The sequence below is a fragment of the Solanum stenotomum genome, chromosome 4 (genome assembly GCF_019186545.1).
Source record: "Solanum stenotomum isolate F172 chromosome 4, ASM1918654v1, whole genome shotgun sequence".
Lineage (NCBI taxonomy): Eukaryota > Viridiplantae > Streptophyta > Magnoliopsida > Solanales > Solanaceae > Solanum > Solanum stenotomum.
In genome coordinates, this window is record NC_064285.1 from 39070818 (window position 1) to 39095447 (window position 24630).

General features: G+C 41.2%; 1 non-coding gene and 1 pseudogene across 1 annotated transcript; both read left to right on the forward strand.

Moving 5' to 3' along the window:
• LOC125861489 (protein HESO1-like) overlaps window positions 1-24630 on the forward strand; it is a 60898-nt pseudogene that overhangs the window by 31092 nt on the left and 5176 nt on the right.
• LOC125863512 (small nucleolar RNA R71) lies at window positions 13344-13450 on the forward strand. Its single transcript, XR_007446174.1, has one exon. It is a non-coding gene; the product is annotated as a small nucleolar RNA R71 (small nucleolar RNA).

Genomic DNA, 24630 nt, shown 5'->3' on the forward strand with positions numbered 1-24630 from the left:
TAGCCACATTCAACATACGAGAGGTGGCAAAATTTTTTGGAAGGGTCAAACCCCCCACAATTAAAAACATTTGTCCTCAAATGACAATAACAAAATATGCAGAATGTCAATTAAAGAAAGACAGAGAGAGAGGTAATGAAGGGGATCATGTCTAAGTAGTCGCTCTATCTATCTGTGCATCAGTGCCCAAAATATTATCATTCTGACTCTGGTTTTCATTGTCTAGAACTACTTCAACTGCAATTTGGTCTAGCCATGTCTGAAAATCCTCGATATAAAGATAGAAAATATTCAACACTCAAAACGAAGACAATCAACTGCAGGTAGGCTGGCCAATCCTTTCGGTGAGTCGCCGAGTGCTTTTGGCAACCTCGTGTTTCTCGCCAAAAAGTACAGGAACCAACAACACAAAAAGCATGATATCAAAAATGGGACGGGGAATTAAGGCAAACCGTTGAGCGATTCGGCGAGCTCGACCCAACTCACCGAAATGATTCGTTGTGCCTATTGTCATCCCAAGTTGTTGAAATCAGCCCCGCACCCCAAATACACAATTTATGCACATACAACACAAATCAAAGCAAAAAATACTCCAAAAATGAAATAGGTATTAAAACGAGTGTGCGTTTGTGAGTTTAGAAGGTGAAGTGAGGGAAAGGGAATGAATTGAAGCTTTTAAACCTTTGGCTTGAAAAACCATCTAGTTTTTGCCCATTCGGCGACATTAATCACGATCGCCGAACCACTCAGTGTAGCGCTGAGTAGTCATTTGCTTCGCCGAATTTTACAAAACCTCCAATTAATGTGGGGGTACAAATGGCGTTATCCGTCGGGATTGCCGTCATGATCGGCAATTCACCAATAATTTCCTGTACTCGCCGAGTTTTACAGACTCCAATGTGAATTTGTCTTGAGTCTGACGGCAGTCTGGTTTGCAGTCGCCGAACCCTTTGGCGATTCGCGAAATGGCTGTAGCTCGACATCCTGCATTTATCGATCACTCTCCACTTTTTCACCTGCAAAATCAACACACCTTTATTTAAAACAGTAAAATTGGGTTTCCTCCTAAGAAAAGCCTTATTTAACGTCATGGGTCGACGTGGAAATGCTTTCAAGCATCTTCCAGGTACACCACTTCAATCAAAGAAATCTCATGACATTCACCAAAGTATAATTTCAAACGCTGCCCATTCACCTTAAATACATGTCCTTTTTGTCCTTCAACTTCTATAGCACCGTTTGGGAACACTCACGTTACTCTAAATGGCCCTAACCATTTTGATTTGAGCTTTCCAGGAAATAACTTCATTCGTGAATTGTATAGAAACACCCAATCTCCCACCGTAAACTCTCTCTTGATTATCTTAGCATCATGCCATTTCTTCATTTTTTCCTTGTAAAGAGCTGAACTATCGTAAGCTTTAAACCTGAATTCGTCTAACTCGTTTAACTGCTCTACTCTTTCTTTTGAAGTTTTTGCCTAGTCTAAATTCTGAGTTTTCAATGCCCACATTGATTTATGCTCTAACTCGACTGGTAAATGGCAAGATTTCCCAAAAACTAATTGATACTGCGACATACCGATTAGAGTTTTATAAGTGCTGCGATATGCCCATAGTACGTCATCCAACTTTCGAGACTAATCAGTTCAATTTACAGTCACTGTCTTAGACAAAATCCCTTTGATCTCCCGGTTTGACACTTCGACTTGGCCACTTGTTTGGGAATGGTACGGTGTTGCCACTTTGTGCTTAACCCCATACTTACTCAATGCAGCTGAGAACCATTTATTACAAAAATGTGATCCCCTATCTCTAATAATAGCTCGCGGTGTCCCAAATCTTGCAAAAATGTAGCGCTTCAAGAATTGAACAACACTTTTTCCCTCGTTATTTGAAAGAGCAACAGCTTCTACCCATTTAGACACATAATCCACAGCCACCAAAATGTATTTGTTGCCAAATGAGCTCACAAATGGGCCCATAAAATCAATTCCCCATACATCAAACAACTCCACTTCTAGAATGGGTGTTAGAGGCAACTCGTGCCTTTTGGGCACACCACCTTGCTTTTGGCATTGTGGACACCTCTTAACAAACTCATGCACATGTTTGTATAGACACAGCCAGTAATACCTGTTTTGTAGCACCTTAGCTACTCTCCAGACACCACCAGGATTCCCTCCAACTGGCGAAGCGTGACAAGCATGCAGGATCTCCCTAACTTCGTCTTCTAGGACACATCTTCTTGTTATGTGGTCAGCACACTCTCTAAACAAATATGGCTCATCCCACAAATATTTCTTAACATCGAATAAGAACTTCTTTTGTTGGTAAAAGTTTAGTTCATCCGGTATTAATCCGCACACCAAATAGTTTGCAAAATCAGCATACCAATGGGGTTGTGTGAGATTTACTGTGAATACCTGCTCATTGGAAAAAAACATCGTTTATGTCGATCTCTGGCTCATTGATGTTTGTGTAATCAAGACACAACTTCCCATGCAAGTGTCTACGATCGTACAATGGTTTAGTAACCCTACCAAGGGTTGGGATTGTTCCCAAGATAGTGGTTTTGAAAATTAATAGAAAAATAAAATTTAGTTCTAACTAGTCTTAGCTAAAGACATTAACAATTAAAAATATTGTAAATTAAAGAGGGACAAAAAATTGTCAATTAACAATGGGGGGTTTTGTCACTAGTAAGTAAAAACAACGAAATAAACAAGGAATTTCTAAGCAATGAAAGGGGATCCGTGGGATGTGACAGGAATACGAGTTAAGCTAGATTATTAGGTACATGCTTTCGATAGAAGATTCATAGAATAATTATGACTAGGCTAGACTTTAAGAGGGATAAGCTCTCTCTTGAGCAACTTACCCCGTTCCAAACGGGTTCCTCTCGGACAACCACTTGCCGCATGAAGAACAACCTCTTCTTTAACCCACTCACTCTCTCGAGCTGAGTGTGTGGACATGGGACTAGGGTTCACTCTCTCGAGTTGAACCTCATGTCGACCCACTCGCACTGGCCATCAATTTAGTGGTCTTAGTTTTACGACCTCTCTCTCTCGCAAGCCGAAAACACATATATAAGATTACAACCTCATTAAGTTCTTCCACAACCACTAAACAAAATCACAATTAAACTACGATTAAACTATCAGCAAGAAAGACCCAACAATTATCTTAACCCATATTCTCTAAATCACACCCCAAGAATTAGGGTTTTTAGTCACACATGTATAAGAGATAGAAATTTATACCAAATTGAACTTGCATTCAATTGGGTATGAAGATTTAAGTCTTGATACAGACAAAATTGAAGAATCCAAGAGACCCAAAGCCAAATCTTGAAGATGAAACCCTTTGGATCTTCCAGTCTTCAAAACCCTCCCAAGCTTAGCGCAAAAATATCAAAAAGTACTATTCTATATGAAAATTATAATAATTGTTAGACCCTTAAAACTACAACTCTAACTAGTATTTATAGTTTTCACAGATTTGTGCTGCAACGGATCATTCGGCGTTGTTCGTTGGAATTAACGATCAACTAGGCGATTCGCCCTTTGGTGTAGTTTATCGTCGTCCTGCACCAGCCTTCAACATCGTCGTGCTCTGGGTCATTAGGCGACATGGTAATGCTTCGCAGAGCTTCTCGGTGATTCACCGACTGCTCCTTTTTGCCGCCAACTTGATCCTTTCCTTCAGGGCTCAGCACACTGGAAAAAAACGCGAAGTAGGACTCTTCGGCGACTCTCCAAGTGGACTCGTCGACCCTCAGGCCTTCATTTGTTTGTTCTTTTCAGCCTTTTCGTTCCTTTTTTCGACGTAGTGTCCATGCTTTCCTTCAAACTTCAAATACCTTAAACTTAAGGGTTTTCATCAGATATTGAGATAAAATAAGCATTTGAGCACACAATTTGTATTAAAATATAGTCCTAAATGAGTCCAATTTGTGGACTCATCAACATCCCCAACTTAAACTTTTTCTTGTCCTCAAGTAAAACTCAAGTTCAGCAGTTCAACAAGGATGTCTCAAACAGTGCTACACAAGACTGAATTATGAATGTACACAACAAGACTTAATTTACTTATGCAAGGATCAATTGTGTACTCAAAGATTCAAATTTTGACACACCATTACCAAAGATTCTCAAGCTCGCAATACTTGCTTCAAATGCAAGTTCAAGCTCAACAAAAGCCTTCAAATGACCTCACACAAATGATGATTGCATTTTTACACGCAAAGGTATAATCAATTTAAAGTTTAGGAATCAGATACAATTTTCACACTTACGAAGATGAACACAATGCATATTTTCACCCATAGGTTTGCCCGTATTTTCCAATCAACATTTGTTTCGACTTTCTCAGGAAATGTGGTGCTCTCAATACTTCCTTTCATATTCCTTCATCACTTTCATTAGTGCATCATAGGTCATCCTATTATTCGCTTCCCATGGATTGTTCGGAACTCTATTTCTTTGGTACTTTATTCCACAACTTTCTTTTTCATTCTTTTCTTTTCTTTTTCTCTTTATCTTTTTGTTTAATACGGAGGGGTTCCATTTTTTTTTCAATACCATGGGTTAAAGGAGACTTTCCTTACACTTCTTGACCTTCCCCTTTCTTTTCACCACACCCCCCACTTAGGCTTTTGGCCTAAGTTGGCTATTCATTAAACCACAATCAAGAGGATTAAAGGTAATGGATTAAGAAAAGTCTACTATTCATCCAGTTTCTTCTAAAGAAGGTTAAGGTTGAGGGGTGTTCAAGAGAGATTCACACACTCACAATGTAGGCCACAAAATAGTTATATTTCAAATTGGCTCACACTTTTCAAAATTGCCTAAGATCATGTCAAGAGAAAGTCTTACTAGTCAATCGGACCAACAGGGCAAATTATAGGTTTTGTCATGCATGGTTTCATGTAAGCTTATCACAAAAGGCATCGACACTTAAGTCAAACAAGACTCCACACTTTCGCTAGTGTGCAACGGTCATCACAAGAGAATCTATTTGATAAATGGCTAAGAACAACAAGATGCCAAGAGTTAACACATTGTCTATGCAACTTCATTTGTCCTCATCGTAGTCGTACATTCATGTTTGTTCGATTGTAAAAACTATTCAAGTCATCGGTATTGATCAAAATCGAGACTCCAATTTGCCAAGGAACAACCACTTTCAATCACAAGAGGTGGGGAAAATTTGCAAAAAAAATTTTGGAAAGGTCAAAAGGCAAAATCATTTTTCAATTAAAACAAAAGGAACCACAAGCTCAAAGATCCACAGAAAAGCAGTATTAAGATAATTTTAAATAGAACAGCCCAAGTATATACATAAAAGCAGGAGTCACAAATAGCACACAAAGGTGGGCCTCACCCCACCACAATTAAAAACCATTTTTCCTCAAATACACAAAACAAAATATCTAGAATGTCAATTAAAGAAAGACAGAGAGGGAGGTAAAGAGGGGATCCTGTCTAATCAGTCGGTCCTTCTATCTGGGCATCAGTGCCCTATGTGTCATTCTAGAATTTGACACTGGCCCCTAGAGCTTCTTCAGAAGATTCATCGGCAGCTGACTTACTCAGATTGTCAAAGTCATGAGCCGCCAAAAAGTAGTGGATAGCTGCTAAGAATCCATGTCTCCACGAGGGAACACTGGGGTCTCGGGGGTTTGTTTTCTTGTTGGCACTTGTCTTCTTGCCCTCATTATCCAGTTTGAATGGGTTTGTTGCCTTTTAATCTTTCCTGAAATTTTTTGCTCTTATATGTCGGGGTGGCATATTTCTTCTAGCAAATTTTGTTCTAGCCATTTCTGTAAAGCTTTGCGAAAAAAGTTTGAAATTATTCATACAAAAGCACGGTAGTTTGGTTGCAGAGTCACTTCGCCGAACCAATCGGTGAAGTGCATAACTACTCGGTGATTCGCCTAGAACAGTGCACATAAGATGTAAGGGTGCAGACAAAGGGCGAACAAGAAGACTTTTGGTGAGTCGCCGAGTTCTTTTGACGAGCTCATGCTTCTCGCCGAAAGTTACAGAAGCCACAACATATGAAACATGATAACTAAGGGTGAGATAGGGTGAATAGGAGAACCGCAGAGTGGTTTGGAGAGCTTGTCACAGCTCGCCAAATGACCCTCCGTGCCTACTCTTGACCCAACTTCTCAAACTCAGCCCTGCAACACCCGAAAACAAAATTAACGCGTGTAGAACTCAGGTTTGGCTTAGACCCAGTGACAATTATGCACAACCCATAATTTTCAGCCATTTTTAAAGCAAAATCTTCGGGAATTAACTTTTTAACTTAGCACGGGCACAATTTGTGAACCTAATAGGAAAACAAATGTTCTGATCCTACCAGCAAGGTCCAGAACGCATCGTCAAAGTAATGTTATTGCATTTGAGTACGACATTCAACAAAATAATCACAGGGCTCAAGAAGCTAACCTTTTGTGCTCATTAAAATGCTAGGAAGCAATGAACTCCGATTCCACGCACAAATCAATCAACCAAAATACAATAGAGTGCAGCGATATTGAAAACAATCCTAGGTCTAAGCTTGCAATGTTTGAAAATGAGGGAAAACATGGGAGATTCAAACTTTTAAACCTTTGGTTTGAAAAACCATCCAGTTCTTGCCCATTCGGTGACATTAGTCATGAGCGCTGAACCATTCGGCGTCACGCCGAATAGTCATATTCTTCGCTGAGTTTTACAGAATTCCCCAGTCAGTTTGGGAATCCAAATGACGATATAAAGAGGGGTCGCCGAGCTAGTCGATGACTCACCAACTGAACATTTCTTTCGCCAACCCCATTCTTTCCAAATGCTTCTCACTCTTCATCCGACACAATCAACGCACCATTATTTCTAAAACCAACGTAAAATAATAAAAGCGTTTTGGTTTGCTTCCCAAACAACGCCTTAGTTAATGTCGTGGCACGACGCAACTCCACCTTCAAACCTCATTCTTGGGGTTAGCCATAGTATCACTCGGTAGACCCCCTTGCTGTATCAGATTAACGTGAGACGAGATATGACCTATCTGGGTTTCTAACTGCTTGATTGAAACTGAATGGGAGGTGACGGTCTGGCTAAGGGTAGATACATCTTCTTTCATTCCTTGTAGCATTTTATCTAAATCTTCAGCTTTGTTGAGGATACGTGAGAGCATATCCTCAGACCTACCACCTTTCGAATCTTTGTGTTTCTGGCGCTCATGGGGAGGCACATATCTATCCTTCTCCCCATCTTTCTAATTCGGATTACGGTTCCTCCATTCACTATCTCAGTCTTTCGAGCCTTCGTCTCTAGCCCAACCTTGGTTACCACCCTGCCTTGGGTATTTGAGCGGTAGCCACCACCTTGGTTGGCTAGAAAATTACCTCCTCATTATACAAGGCTTCAAACTTCATCTCCTCAAGATTAGCACATCCGACCCCCACAGTGTTGACACCACGGGCACCAACCCCCATGACATTTTTGGATAAAATATCAAGCTGCGTCATGATTTTGGCCATGTTCTGGTCTCTCTCATTGTCTTTTTCAATCTGCTCCTTGGATAGCTTGAAGGTAGAGGGGAGACTTGGTCCTCACGAGTGTATCATGCTTTATTGATAGTTGTCATACCATCTTAAAGTTGGCCTGCTACTGCATACGGCTGCTACATTAAGCCTCCCGGCGAGAGTTGGTCGGTGACACCTTTGTTTATCAAGTCTTACCGGTACAAGTACTGAAGTAGCTCGTTATCAGGCAAACCATGGGTTGGGCATTGTAGCACCAACTTTTTGAACCGTAGCCAAGACTCGTATAGAGGCTCTCCTTCCAGACGCTTAAAGCTCTGGATGATATCCCTAAGTGACATCATCTTCGAGGGAGGGATAAATCTCATTTGAAATGAGTTTACCAGTTCTTCCTAAAAAGTGATGGATTCTCATGGCAACTCGGCTAGCGATTTGCACGGCTCTCCCATCAATGATAAAGGTAATAACCTTAATCGAACTGACTCCTAAAAGATGTTTTTGAACGAGAATGGTCTGCATACATCTACGAAGTTTTGAAGATGCTCGTGAAAATTCTCATGAGCTAATCCACTAAAAAGTCCCTTTAGTTGCAAGAGTTGCAACATGGTGCTCGTTATGTGGAACACTGCATCTCCCTCGGCTAGGGGTAAACGGATGGATCCAACACCTCCCAGGAGATGAGGGGTCATTGATGTTAGGCTCTTAGATATCGTTGAGATTACCGATGTCGTCCTGGTAGCCCACCTGGCTACCGTTAACACTTATGCTTTCTGAAATATTCACACAAGCAAACAAAACTAAACTAAAAATTAGGTGAGTAAACTACAACTAAGAAGAAAAAAATTCTACCAAACTAAAAATTCTCAAATAACACCACTCCCCGGCAGTGGTGCCATTTTGATGTTTGTGTAATCAAGTAACAACTTCCGATGAAAGTGTCTATGATTGTACAATAGTTTAGTAACCCAACCAAGGGCTGGGATCATTCCCAAGAGAGTGATTTTGAGAATGAATAGAAGGATAAAACTTAGTTCTAGCTAGTCCTAGCTAAAGACATTATCGATTAAAAATATTGTAAATTAAAGGGCACAAGAGTGTCAATTAACAATGGGATTTTTTTTTCACTAGTAAGTAAAAATAGCAAAATAAAAAAGGAATTTCTAAGCAACGAAAGGAGATCCTTGGGATGTGACGGGAATACGGGTTAAGCTAGATTATTGGGTACATGCTTTCGATAGAAGATTCATAGAATAATTATGACTAGGCTAGACTTTAATGGGGATAAGCTCTCTCTCAAGCAACTTACTCCATTTCAAGCGGGTTCCTCTCGGACACCCACTTGCCGCATGCAGAACAGTCTCTGCCTTAACCTACTCTCTCTCTCTCACTGAGTGTACGGACATGGGACTAGGGTTTACTCTCTCGAGTTCAACCTCATGCCGACCCACTAGCACTGGCCATCAACTTAGTGGTCTTAGTTTTACGACCTCTCTCTTGAGCAAGCCGAAAACACATATATGATATTACAACCTCATTAAGTGTATCCAGAACCACTAAGCAAAATCACAATTAAACTACAATTAAACTATCAGCAAGAAAGACCCAACAATTATCTTAACCAATATTCGCTGAATCACACCCCAAGAATTGGGTTTTTAGCCACAAATGTATAAGAGATAGCAATTTATACTAAATTGAGCTTGCATTCAACTGGGTATGAAGATTTAATTCTTGATACATGCCAAAATTGAATAATCCAAAACACTCAAACCCAAATCTTGAAGATGAAACCCTTTGGATCTTCAAGTCTTCAAATCCCTCTCAAGATGAAAGCAAAAATATCAAAAAGTATTATTCTATATGAAAATTATAATAATTGTTCGACCCTTAAAACTACAAATCTAACTAGTATTTAAAGTTTTCACAAATTTGTGCCGCAGCGGATCATTCGGCATCGTTAGTCAAAATCGTTGATCAACTCCGCGATTCACCCTTTGGTGTAGTTGATCGCCATCTTGTACCAGCCTTCAGCAACATCGTGCTCTGGGTCATTGGGCGACATGGTACTGCTTCGTGGAGCTTCTCGGCAATTTGCTGACTGCTCCCTTTTTCGCCTACTTGATCCTTTCCTTCAAGGCTTAGCACACTGGAACAAAAGGTGAAGTAGGACCCTTTTGCGATTCGCCAAGTGGAGTCGGCGATCCTTAGGCCTTCATTTCTTCATTCTTTTTAGCCTCTTCATTCCTTTTTGCGATGTAGTGTCTGTGCTTTCCTTCAAACTTCAAATACCTAAAACTTAAGGGTTTCCATCAGATATTGAGGAAAAAAAAGCCTTTGAGGACACAATTTCTATTAAAATATAGCCCCAAATGAGTCCAATTCGTGGACTCATCACTCGTCTTTAACCCTGCCTTCCAATCTCGATATGCGATCAGCCAATTGATTTTCACAACCCCTTTTATCCTTAACCTCAAAATTGAATTCTTGCAATAAAATCAACCACCTGATCAACCTAAGTTTGGCGTCTTTCTTCGCCATTAGATAACGCAAAGCAGTGTGATCAGTGTGAATAATCACCTTAGTACCTATCAAATATGCACAAAACTTCTCATATGCATAGACCACTGCAATTAACTCTTGCTCGATAACTGTGTAGTTATGTTGTACGTTGTTTAAAGTTTTGCTTGCGTAGTAAATGGGATGAAAAAGTTTATTTCATTTCTGACCCAACACTACACCCAATGACATGCCGCTAACATCACATATTACTTCAAATGGCTCTGACCAATCAGGACTAATGATGATTGAGGTGGAAATTAGTATGTCTTACAGGCATTTGAAAGTTACCATACAAGCATCATTAAAGTTGAAGGTTACCTCTTTTTCCAAAAGTTTGCATAGAGGAAGTGCAATCTTTGAGAGGTCTTTGATGAACCTCCTATAAAATCCAGCATGTCCCAAAAAACTTCGAACCCCCTTTACTGAAATTGGAGGCGGTAATTTCCCGATTACTTCGAATTTTTCTTTGCCGACCTCCAGCCCCTTTTGTGATACTTTGTGACCAAGAACAATGCCTTCCTTGACCATTGAATGACACTTTTTCCAATTTAAGACTAAATTGGTCTCGACACACCTTTGAAGAACTTAGCCCAAGTGCTCTAAGCATTCTGCAAATGAGTCATCCACAACTGAAAAATAATCCATAAATACTTTAATTGAGTCTTCCACCATATCAGCAAAGATGGATAGCATGAAACGTTGAAACGTGGCTGGGGTATTACATAATTCGAATGGCATTTGTTTGAAGGCGAAAGTACCATATGTACATGTAAAGGTAGTTTTCTTTTGATCCTCCGGAGCATTGGAGATTTGGTTATAGCCTGAGTACCCATCCAAAAAGCAATACCATCCTCTCTCAGATAGTCGGTCAAGCATTTGATCCATAAAGGGAATGGGGAAATGATCCTTTTCAATCCATGAGTTTAATTTTCGATAGTCCATGCAAACACTCCATCCTGTCACCGTTCATAAAGATACAAGCTCTCCCTTTTCATTAGGGACAACCATGACTCCTCCCTTTTTTCGTACATCATGCACTGGACTTTCCTATTTGTTGTTTGCAATCAGGTTGATCACTCATGCGTCCAACCACTTTATTATCTCCTTCTTCACCACTTCTTGCATTGGTGGGTTTAATCTTCGATGATGTTCAACACTCGGTTTACAGTCACTATCAATATGAATTTTATGTGTGCAAATGCCTGGAGGAATCCCCACTATATCAGCGATCATCCAAGCGATGGCTTTTATATATCTTTTCAGAACTTCAAGGAGCAAGTTTACTTTCCGATCAGTTAAGTCAGCCGCAATAATCACCGGCAAGGTGTTAGTTACGCCAAAGAAAGCGTACTGGAGATGCAAAGGTAATACCTTAAGCTCGAGACTTGGCGGTTCTTCGGTTGACGGTTTGGCAGAAGGGCTTTCTCGATTTTTTAAGTTGACGTTTAATTTAATTGGAGTCTTTGTGAATTCCCCCTTACTTGAAAATACATCTACCACCTAATCTCGGATTTGAACCTCGAACTCTTTGTCGTTAGCCCACAAAACTTCAAGGGGTTCATTGCTACACATCAAATGACTCACACTAGCCACAGCCTCGTCAATCACATCATCAACTAAGATTACTTGAATGTCACTCGGGTGTTTCATTGATTTGCACACATCAAAGGTGACTTCGTCATCATTGACCCAAAATTTCAATTCCCCACTCTCGACATCCATCAGTGCTCTCCCAGTTGCCAAGAATGGTCTTCCCAAGATTATAGGAATTTCGACATCTATGTCACAGTCGAGTATGATGAAATCAGCCGGAAAAATGAATATGTCAACCTTAACCAGAATGTATAAAGTATCCCCACTGGATGTTTGATCGATCTGTTAGCCAACACTAGTCTCATAGTTGTAGCTTGCGGTTCACCCAACCCGAGTTGTTTATAAATAGCATATGACAATAGATTAATACTTGCTCCCAGATTGCAAAAGGCTTTTGCGAACTTAAGCAAACCTATGGTGCACAGGATGGTGAATGCCCAGGTTCATCTTATTTTTCGATTAACTCCTTCGACATAATCGTACTGCAACTGTGAGAGACTTCGATCGTCTCAAAATCCAAGCTCCTTTTTCTTGTGACTAACTCCTTCATGCATTTGGCATAACCCGACATTTCCAACAGTGCTTCAACTAGAGCGAGATTAATCAATAAGGTCTTGAATACTGATAGAAACTTCTTGAACCTTTCATCCTCATTCTTCTTCTTGAGGCGTTGAGGAAATGGAAGAGGTATCTTGGGTAAAGGTTGCTTGATGCTTAGGCATGGTTTGTGTTTCTCCACATCAATTTGCGGCTCCCTTATGATGGCTTGTGGGATGGTTGTTTCTTCGGCCTCCATATCTTTGCTTGCAGTTTGTAAGTACACTTCCTCATTTCTCATCATATCACCTTTTACATCTTTTCCGCTCCGAGTATGACAACGGCCAGCCCGCTATCTTCATAATTCGTCTCCATTTTTTTTCAATTGTACTATAAGTAAACTCAATTGACCTTCAAGGGTTTTGATTGCATCTGCGTGGGAGTCTACTTTATTGTTCAAGGATGAGAAATCATCTTTCATTCCTTTCAATAAATCGTCCGAGCCTTCAAATTTTTCAAGGATGCATGAAAGCAAATCATTCACGCGGGGACTACTTGCACTCCTCCTTGATTTTGGGCTCTCACTTGAGTTAGTGCGATTCTCTTCATATTCATCCTCTTTTCTCCAATAATCACTCTTCTCGGGTAAATCTTGATGACACTTCCTTTGTTCAACTTCTTTATAATGGTTCCAATCTTGATTTCCACCTCCCTGCCAATACCGTGGGTAGAAACCCTCCTCACATCTTCTGGAGTTCCAACCTTGATTCTCCCCAGGCTTTGAATAGATTGGGGATGAACCCTCCTCAACTCTTAACACTTCACATATTCCCTTCATATGCTCCTGTAGAACTTCCATTTGAGTCAACATTTTCTTGATGTTTGCATCCCTCTCTTTCTTTTTATCTAATTGCTCTTGTGTTAGTCTAAAGTTTAATGGGGAAACGTGATCATCTTTTGTATACCACACGTCATTTATTCTAGTCATGTCGTCTAGAAGAAATGAAGCCACCTCAAATGTTTGTAACATTATTCCTCCTCGTACCAACTGGTCAGCCACTCTTTTATTAACCGAATCAAAGCTCTGGTAGAAATATTGAAGTAACAAATCGGTTGGTATCCCATGAGTTGGGCATTTAAGTAAGAGCTTCTTGAATCTCACCCATGCTTCATGGAGTGGTTCCCCTTCCCTTTGATTAAACCCTTGGATTTCATCTCTAAGCTTCATCATTTTTTATGGAGGAAAAAATCTTGTGTTAAATGCTATGACCAGCTCCTCCCATGATATGACGGAATTTTTTGCAACTCGGTTAACAACTTCCTTGCTTATTCTTTCAAAGACAATAGGAATAAACGTAGCCAAACTGACTCTTGTGACAAACCTTTGAATGAAAAAGGGTTGCAAACCTCTGTAAATCTTCTCACATGCTCATGCGGGTCTTCATGATCTAGCCCTCCATATAGTCCTCTCATTTGGAGAAGGTGAAGAGTTGTGCTAGTGACTTCAAACATCGCATTCCCATTAGTTTGTGGAATGCAAAATGAACCAAACTGATCCGGATGATAGACACTATTTACGTCGTCTATACCGTCTTGATGACTAGCTTCACTGTCATTCATCTCTTCCTCATGCATGTTTATCTTTCATGTTGTTAGCAAAAGCACGCGAAAGAAAACTGAAAATTAAGTAAGTTGAACTACAACTAAGAAGAACAAAAATTCTATTAATCTAAGATTTCTCAAATAATACCACTCTCCGGCAAAGGTGCCATTTTAATGTTTGCGTAATCAAGACACAACTTCCAATGCAAGTGTCTACGATCGTACAATAGTAATGTAACCCAATCAAGGGTTGGGATCGATTCCCAAGGGAGTGGGCTTAAGAATAAATAGAAAAATTAAATTAAATTCTAATTAGTCGTAGCTAAAAATATTATCGGATAAAAACACACTAAATCTAAGGGGTGACACAAAAGTATCAATTAACAATGGGGGTTTGTAACAAGTAAGCAAAAAATCAGCGACAATTACAAAGAGTTCTACTCAAGGAGATGAGATTCTGGGGATGTGATAGGAATACAGGTCAAACTAGATCATTGGGTACATGCTTTTGATAGTAAATTTGTTGAATATTTGTGACTAGGCTAGACCATAGTTGGGGCAAATTCTCTCTCGAGCAACTTACCCAGAATCAACTCGGTTTCTCTCGAACATCGATTTGCCGCATGAAGAACAGCCTCCGCCTTAGCCCACTTACTCTCTCGAGATGAATGTGTGGGAGAAAGACTAGGGTTCACTCTCTCGAGCTGAATCTCATGTCGACCCAATCCTAGCGGCCATCAATTTAGTAGTCTTAGTTTTACGACCTCTCTCTCGAGCAAGCCTAAAACACAAAGGTGAAATCGTATTGTCAACTAAAATTTCAATAGGTTCAAACACAACTACTACACGAAATAACAAATAAACAGCAATTAAACTATCAGCAAGCAAGACCCAACAATTAACTTTACCTATATTCACAAATTCACACCCCAAGAATTGGGGTTTTAACTAGACATGTAAAAGAGATAAAAATTTATACCAATCTCAATTTCCATCAATGGGTATGAAGAATTAAGTCTTAAAACGCGTCAAGACTAAGGAGTCTTCGAGACCTACGTCCAATTTTTTGGCGTTGAAACACTTTTTGACTTCCAAGATTTAGAACAAAGTCTCCAAAAACCCTTAAGAGCTAAGAACTCTAAAAAAACTGTAACAAATTGATAATAGAATAATTTATACTAAGCTAACATTTTAAACAAGTATTTATAGTGTTTAAAAATTATGTAGTGGAGGAGCACTCAGCGAAGTTAGTTGGGATTGCCGACACGCTCGGCAATCCGCCCTTTGGTCTAGTTAATCTCACTTCTACTTTTATCTTTAGCATTTTCACGTTATGAGGCATTGGCCGATAGGGTACTGCTTTGCGGAACTGCTCGGCAAAGCGCCGACTGTCCCTTTCATCATAGACTTGACCTTCTCCTATTGCTTTGCGGAACTGCTCGGCAACGCGCCGACTGCTCCTTTCATCGCAAATTTTATCCTTTCCTTCAGGGTTCAGCACACTGGAACAAAAGGCGAGGATAAGACCTTTTGGTGACTCACCGAACGGGTTTGGTGATTCTCAGATCTTCATTTCTTCGTTCTTTCAGCTGCCTTCGTTCATTTTTGCTAAGTAGTGTCCATGCTTTCCCTCAAACTCCAAATACCTTAAACTTAAGGGTTTTCATCAGATATTGAGACAAAATATGCATTTGAGGACACTAATTCTATAAAAATATAGCCCTAAATGAGTCCAAATTGTGGACTCATCATGTGCCCATATCTTTAGCTAGTGGATCCACGTAAGAAAATAGTTTTAGTTCTACCTTAGGCAAGTAAGACAACCCCTTTTCGGTTTGGGGTTGACATCGGATTAGATGATTAAGCTCTCATGGTCTATGTCGATTAAAGCTTATCCCATTATGATAGAATGAACTAGAATTGAAGTTATGAACTATAATAACTTAATGTGTTTTCCTTAGTGTGGGTAGGGGTATGAGACCTTATCCATACATTGCACGAGGTTGCTTTGATGGTTCATATGGTTTGTTTCCTTATGTGTTTAGATGATCAATATGTTGAATATGCATGTATCTTATGCTTTTGCACTTGTTTCTATGATAATTCATAAACTTGATCAAATGCATAGTTTTCAACTAAATGTCCCATTTTAGCATCTTAAATGGTTTTATGCATAGCTACCATACTTAGTGCAATAATTGTACTAACCCATATTTCTTCTACTTTTTCTACTAAGGTAGGTTCAGGCGTCTAAGGCGATTCCTTTTAGATCAAGCTTGGGTTGACTACTCATCAAGCTTGTGGTATGTCCTCATGGATGCGAGGACAAGATCTTTTATTGTTGTTTCATTTCTTTAGTTTTACTAGACATTTTCATATTCTCTATTGTAAGGGTTGTGACCCTATTGTTTTGAGACTCCGATTGTAGTAGATGTCTTAATGAGACTATGTCTCGACTTACTCTTTACTTCTATGAAAGATTTCTTAAAAGACTTCAAATTGTGTTTTATTCTTTATTATTCTATACTTATGTGATGATGATAAGCTAAGTGTCTTACTTGGGTACCTTCGGGATTCCATGTTCCATGTTATGTCTAGAGGGTACCCTTGGGTCGTGCCAATTTTTCCTACCCCTAAAAAAATAAGGTGTAATTGTCCTCAATGCACAAAAATCAAAAGTGAAACATACGGTGAAGCAAACCTGTGGCGCATATGCGCTGAAGACCTCTCAAGAAGCGGGTGGGTCCGGTTTCCCAGAGCCTGCTAGATCAACACTAGGGACGCCATAAGTAGCGCCCTCACCAAGTAACGTAGAACCCTCAGTAGTGCTCAAAATGCCAGATGGGCCAATATCCACCTCACGGTCCCGCTGTTGTCTCCTCTCCTCATCAAATATAGATACCCTCTCTTTCTCAAATTGCTGGCGCTCCTTCTTTTTCAAACGTCGAACCTCCATAGTATTAGAAGTGTGGTCAGAGTGAGGGGCTTTCCAATAGTACGGGCAGAGTCTGGTGGTGGCATAGTGTCGCCAAAAAGGACAGTCACCAACACCTCATCCTCTGGTACTGCAGGGGCAGACTCTGGCTCAGTCTTAGTAGGGGTTAGAAGTACATCACCATAAGCACCGAGAGTAGCCAACTTTGTTTGGAACGTGGCCACATCGATGGTAGGGACGGGCCTCTCCAGGACTCTCAACTCGACACAATCCAGGTGCTTATGAATGGCTTGAATCATCCTATCCATCATCTACTCCATCCTTACCTCAGACTCTACAATAGACCGTTGCATCCAGGGCTTCATATGTAAAAGCAAAGTGGCCATATGTGTCTCCAACTTCTAGACTCGAGCTAGAGGAATGGGAGTTGACCCTGAAAAGGGTGTGGCTCGAGATGAGCTCAGGCCCTGGCTAGTGGTAGTGAAGGGTGGAGCCTGGGCATCTGTTGTAGGGGATGGAATGGTAGTGTCATTAGCCTACATCTACTCCATATCCACAGCAAGATCATCACCCAAAGATGGTACCTCAACATATGGCTCCCTCTGAGGTGCAGCTAAGTTGGCATCATCCCGAATGAGGTCGATGTCCAGAGTCTTGGTAGCCTTAAGAAACCGATTGCAATGACACACGGCAACATAAACATCCCTTTAGATCTAGAAAATTAGACATGAGAAAAGTAGGGTGGTGGTGGCCTTAAAGGCTCTCTCGTGGATCTCTGCGATCAGGATGTGGGCAACATCAATCTCCAAACCTGCCATAATGGCTGCCAGGATCACGACCCAGTCCCATGTAACCACATTGTTCGCCAGAGACGGGGACAGTCTATTCCGCACGAACAACCAGAAGAATTTCATAGTGAAGCTCAGTGTAGCCTTCCGAATAACCAGGCAAGGAGTCTGAACCCACTTATCGCTCTCCCCATCCGCAGCAATATATCGTGCCAACCACCTCAAAAGTGTCTAACTTTGCTCAACATCTCTCTTGAAGGACCTGCCCTAGATAATGCCCATCCTATAGTCATATTTTGTCGTATTAATGGGCATAATATGGGCTGGTCTAACACCTCTACTTTTAAAAACGTCTAAATTAACTCGTATCTTCGTGGAAAGACAAGGAAGGTGAGTTTTAAATTAAAAATGATGTGTTATGTGATATTTTAAGTGTTCAAGTATGGTATCTCATGTTTTGAAGTTAGGTAAGTGACAAAATAAAAGCTGGCGAAAGTTACCGTAAATTCCTTTTTAAAGATTTGCTTGAAATTTGAGTCAAATGTCTCAGACATTTTCTCCCAATATATTAAGATTTATGGTCCCCGCGGGCTATGAAATTGAAGGTCTACGAGTCTAGTTTCTAACGCATCAAACCGTTTGTTCATACGACTTTAGAATAGAGAGATATTCGTATTTTCGTGGGACTGCACAAGCAAGCACATGAGGTGGGGCCCTAAGTCGGTGGAATGTTACATATATCTTCTCCTTCGACCTTTTTCACCATTTTTAAGCTAAAAAAACAGAGAAATTAGAGAAACCCATTTCTAGGATCAAGTGAAATATAGATTTTCTCGACTTAAGTCCTTGACGAAAGTTGTTCTACGCGTTGGGCTCATCATTGTGGTATAATATGTTTTATCGATTGCGTAGCATATCACACTTTAGTGTTGGGACAGCAAGGGTTTGGATATATTTGAAGGTTTTGAAGAGTATTACGACCTTAAGATCGAGGTAAGACTCTTATTTCATCGACTCTAGCTTTTATAAGCAGAAAATAGTAATTTGCGACGGAAATACATATATTTTATCATATTTTCATGGTATCTTTTATTTTTATGTGTTGATTATGGTCCAACCTTGTTGTAGTATCGAGGGAGTATTGAGTAAAAGTCATTAGGCCACGTGAATTTAGCGAAAAAGGTATGTTAAGGCTATTCCCTACTTACGACATGTTTCCTTAAAGCTTAGAAGCAATGTATTTGGGTGGTTATCCTTGATATACTTGTAGTCGTGATTGTTGATTGTTGGCTGCTGGAGTTGATATAATCCTCCCTTGTCGGGATTCTTATTCAGTTAGTAGCGTCCCTTTGTTGGACACGACTTAGAGGCTATTTGTATAGGTTGCTTATAACTAAATTGCTCTCTTTTAGCGATTGGATTGTTATTATTGTCGTTGGGGCTATTGTGGTGAGCTGGAGGAATATGATATATGCCTAGAAGGGCAATGTTCTGCCTACAGGGCTATATGGATGCCTAACAGGGCTATGAGTTTCCTACAGGGCTATATTGACGCCTAAGAAGGCTATGTGCTTCCTACAAGGCCCTGTTATTGCCTAAGAGGGCTATAAGTTGTCTATAAGCTACGTTGATGCCTAAGAGAGCCATGTGCTACCTACGGGGCTATATTAATGCCTAAGAGGACTATGTGACTACTTACGGGGCTAGGGGACTACTGATATGGATATATATGTTGATTGGCACCATCCGAGCTTATGGGGGCCTGAGTAGGTGGTCTTGTGTGCTGTTTGTACCTGCCGAGCTTATGGGGGCTTAGTTAGGTTGTTTTATTATTTTTGATAAGTTTAGATTTAGGAGCACTTCAGTACACTTATCTTAGCCTTGATTTATTTATTGGATTATTCTAGTATATCATGATACCTCATCATAGTCTATTGCCTTTTATACTCTGTACATTATTTTGTACTGACGCCCCATGGCCTTGGGGGCACTGCATTCATGCATGCAAGTCCTGACAGACGACTGAGTAGACCTCCTCAGCAGTAGGATTGACTTTTATCCGGTTGGCTAGCCCCTTTTCTCCGGAGCTGTCAGAGTTGGGAGGTTTGTTACCTTTTGTTGTATATATCTTTATGGGTAGGCTGGGGCCTGTCCCACCAATATTTACTACTCTTAGAGGCTTGCAGACTAGTGTGTGGGGTTTATAGCTACGTTATGGCCATGCTGACCTATGTTGTTAGTTTGTGGAAGCTTGTGAGTTGTTTGATGTATTGCATTGATATATACCTGCTTTTAGTTTGGGTATAGATATCATGGTGGCCTCGACGGCCCTATCAGGACTTCTGTGCTAGTTGACTATTTATTTATATGATCTCCTGGGAGTATCTGTTTCTTTTATAGATCAGTTGACAGGGGCCTTATGGACCGATGGCTTAGTTTTAAGCCGAGATATACTTGTTTGATTTCTTGATTGCGTGTCGCTGCCAGGCACTAGTAGCAAATGGTTCTGTAGGGTCGGCTTGGGCCTGAGTTTTGGTATGAGGAGCCAGTTGCGCCCCTCGAGTTTGGGGGGTGACAGCTGGGCCATATAGAAACCTGAGAATTATGACCTCTGAGATGTCGACTCTGCACCCCGCACTAATGTGGACTAAAGTGTAGGCTGAGTTACAGACTTGGCCCATATAGAGATGGAATTTATGATGGTGGTATCATATGAGGCATAGAAATCTCTGGCTATCTCCTCATTGTATTTCCTAGGGCTCTGTGCCATCCACTCGCATCAATGTCTTCAGAAGAGCTCCTCAATAGCTGGTGCAGTGTGGAGGCTTCCTGTAAGGACCCTATGCTCCTCAGTAATGATCCTGGTCACCCTCCAGTGCTCATTCAACATCATGTTATTCTCATAAATCTGATACTGGCCAGGGACACACCATCTGTTCGGCTCATCAGCCTACGGAGCAGGCTCCACTATAGTAGGTGTCGAGCTATCGCCTGTGCTATCGGCATCAGATGAAGAAGCGGTACTACTACTAGAACTAGAGTCTCACTGCTACTCTGAGCCCGCCTAGGCTCCGATCTGTATGGCCCCCTCCTAAGACTAGGGGGAGTGACCTCATCGGATCCAACATCGTGTTATTCTCATAAATCTGATACTGGCCAGGGACAGACCATCTGTTCGGCTCATCAGCCTTCGAAGCAGGCTTCACTCTAGTAGGTGTCGGGCTGTCGCCTGTGCTATCGGCATCAGATGAAGAAGCGGTATTACTACTAGAACTAGAGTCTCACTGCTACTCTGAGCCCGCCTGGGCTCCGATCTGTATGGCCCCCTCCTAAGAGTGGGGCCAGTGACCTCATCGGATCCAACATTGTGTTACTCTCATAAATCTGCTACTGGCCAAGGACACACCATCTGTTCGGATCATCAGCCTTCGGAGCAGGCTCCACTCTAGTCAGTGTCGGGTTGTCGCCTGTGCTATCGACATCAGATGAAGAAGGGATACTGCTTCTAGAACTAGAGTCTCACTGCTACTCTGAGCCCGCCTGGGCTCCGATCTGTATGGCCCCCTCCTAAGACTGGGGGCAATGACCTCATCGGATCTAACATGTTGGGCTCTGTTCCTGGTATGCAGGGGGCCGTGGGAGAGACCCTGGTGGCACGTGGGAGTATTCCGTATCACTATCCACAACAATCATACGTCGAAAAGGAGCAACTTACTTGGACTTGGTCCCTCGTGCGTAGGTAAGAGCTTTCTTGGGGGCCATGTTACCTGTGGAAGCTTAATTAGTACGAAAACAAGGCGATAAGACTCATGAAATAATTTTACAACAAGAATCAGACCCAAACAAAAACAAAAAAAAATTCTAGGCAGTAGCTGAAATGCAGACCTACGGTGGGTACGTACGGTCCGTTGATGGAATGATGGTTTGTGGGTCCCCTTCGCAGGTCAGTGTCCCTAATTTTGGCTCTCAGATGTTGGGACCACAGATGTACAGAATAGTTCATTGATCGAACAACGGATCGTAGTCCACACCGTGGTCCTACACTTAGGCATTTTGGAGTGTTCTACGAACCTCGACCTACGGTCCCCAGGGTGACCTACGGTCCGTGGGTTGAAGTCGTGGTTTAGTTTTGTGCCTGGCAACCCTATCAACTTTTGCATAAACAAAGTTTTTGACAAATAGACCATCAATATAAGCCTACACATGCAGTTAAACAAATAATATGGTAGTTAATCATCCTTAGTGTTCCGTTGACACACATATCAACATTTTAACAAACAGAAACATACGAACCCTAAGTAAAAACTTCCAATTAGGCCTATTACTTGATTTAATTGGTTTAAATTTTGACACACTCACATTACCATCATTCCAAGGGTGTTCTCAATTAGAAGTCATGCATTCAACTAGGAGATTAACAATCCAAGGTTAAGTACAACTTTGTGATTTCATGAGTTAAACAATAAACATTGAATTCAAAGTTAGGGTGAAATCGTTTACCCTACAAGTATTTGAAGTTGGTGAGTGTGGTGATGCAATAAAATCCTTGACCCGCTAGCCTTTCGACACCAAACGCAGACTCTGAAATCGGTTGGGGAAGAAAAATTGAAGTGGGGGACTGATTTAGGAGAGAAGCAGGAAGTTATGGGATCTGTGGATTTGATTTCGGGAGTGATATGGGAGTTATGATGGGTGAGTTTGGGGATTCGGGAGGTTGAAAAACGGTTGGGAGGGAATGTTGGAAGTGGGGATGGTTTTTAAAGTGAAAGGTTATATTAATTAGGTTCCAGGTCGGGTCAGGCAGAACCTTAACTTTGGACCCACGATATCCCGTTGATGGTCCGTAGGTTGACATACGGACCGTGGGTTGGGTCCGTATGTCATTCTGACAGCTAGAAAAATTAGGAAAGTTACGTGGGATCTACGGGAGCCATTCACGGTCCGTGGATTGACTAACGGACCATTTATGGGGTCCGTAGACCACTGCACAACTATTTTCTGCAGATTATTCCTTTCGTCCCTACACATGTATCAACCATTAGGAATATCTTTTTACATTTTTTGGACACTTTTTAGACATGGACCCTATTTTATTTCTAGCCAACACTAATATAAAAACAAAACACCCATCTAAAGAGCTACAAAAATAAAAATGAAATAAGAAAACTCCTATATCGAAAAGAAAAACCTATAGTTGGCTAGATTGTACATCTTGGGTTGCCTCCCAAACAACGCTTGATTTAATGTCACGGCACGACGCAGACACCTTGATTACTCAGACCTCATCAAGGTGCCAAGCCTCTATCACTCCATTGACACTCTTAGAATTTCCCACATAGCTTTTTAGCCACCACTGGTCAGTCTTGATCCTTGTCCCCTTCCTTTTCTCAAGCTCAACCGCTCCATGTGGGGACACTTGGGTCACTCTGAATGGTTCAGTCCACTTGGACTTGAATCTGCCCGGAAACCAGCGTAACCTTGAGTTTAATAACATTACCAAATCACCGGGAGCAAATTCATGCTTTTTAGTTTTTTGAGCATGGTGCTTTTTCTCCTTGAACAAGGCTGCACCTAACTTCTCCTTACTAGACACTCCTGAATTTTGTCCCAGAATGTGACTCACCACAGATACCGTTTAAGATCACTTTCTTGCTTCATAGACTTACACATGTTAAAGGTCACCTACTCCTTATTCAGTTAAAACCTCATCTGCCCTCTCTTCATATCGACAGAGGCGCACCCTGAAGCGAGGAATGGTCTCCCTAAGATGATGGGGACCTTAAAGTCAATATCACAATCAAGTATCACAAAAATCCATCAAAAAAATAAACGAACCCTCATTCACAAGGACATCTTGGAGCACTCCAATGGGCCTCTTCACAGTTCTATCATTCATAAGTAAATGCATAGAAGTTGGTTTTAGAGCTCCTAAACCCAACTTCATATAAATCGATGATAGCATCAAGTTAATGTTGGCCCCCAAATCACATAAAGCCTTCACAAAGTACATCTAATCGATGGTGCAAGGAATAGTGAAAGCCCCGGGATTATCTTTCTTTCGAACCAGTGACCTTGTAGAAATGGCACTACAATACTGCCACCTCCCATCATTCTCAAAACATACAACCCTCTTTTTGGTCACCAAGTCCTTCATGAACTTTGCATGCCCAGGCATTTTCTCCAAAGCTTCTATCAAAGGGACATTGATGGAAAGCTGTTTCAACATAGTTATGAACCTGCGGTATTTTCCTTCTTCAGTAGTTTGCACAATTCTCTATGGGAAGAGAGGTGGAGGTCTAGGCATGGGAAAAACTTTCTGAGTCAACTCAGCCTCCTTTTCTGAAGCATCTTGTGTCTATCTTGTAACCTCAATCTCATCTGCATATTTTTCTACCACTCTTTCAACCTCAGATGGCATGGGGGGGATCAATGGTCTGTTTTCCTCCTCGAGTCGTGATTTCCATACAATACACATCATTTTTCGGATTCTGGATGGTGTTGCTAGGAAGTGTGCCAGGTTGGCGTGGTTTTCCTGTGGTAGACAAGTGACTAAACTGCTGCTCAAGTTGCTTGATCGACAAATCATGGGCATCAACTTTCTGACCAATACCAGACAGCTCAGTACGCATCTCTTTCACGTTTTCATCGTTGCATCAAACTCTTCATCATTTTCTACATCATATCCTTAATGCGAGTCATACTACTACCAGCTTCTCTATTACCAGATTATCTACCAGGTGGGACATAAGGCCTCGATCATTTCTATTTCCATAGTTGTTCCGGTTGTAGTTGTTATCATGATTGTAGTTCCCATCCCCGAGATAGTTTCCCTCATGGTTGTAGTTGCCGTTGTTCTGACCTCATTTTCCTTGATTTTGGCACCAATTATCCAAGTGAGAACCTTGGGTGTTGGTTTGGAAACCCCACGTCTGATCAGTAACCAAACATGCATCCTCCTCAAAGTGACATTTCTCAACTGGTTGTGGTGGAGTTCTAGTTATGTAATTTTCTACATTCACCTTTTATGCATTTCTACTCACATGCTTTAGTACCAAACCCAATTCTATCCTCATTTGAGCC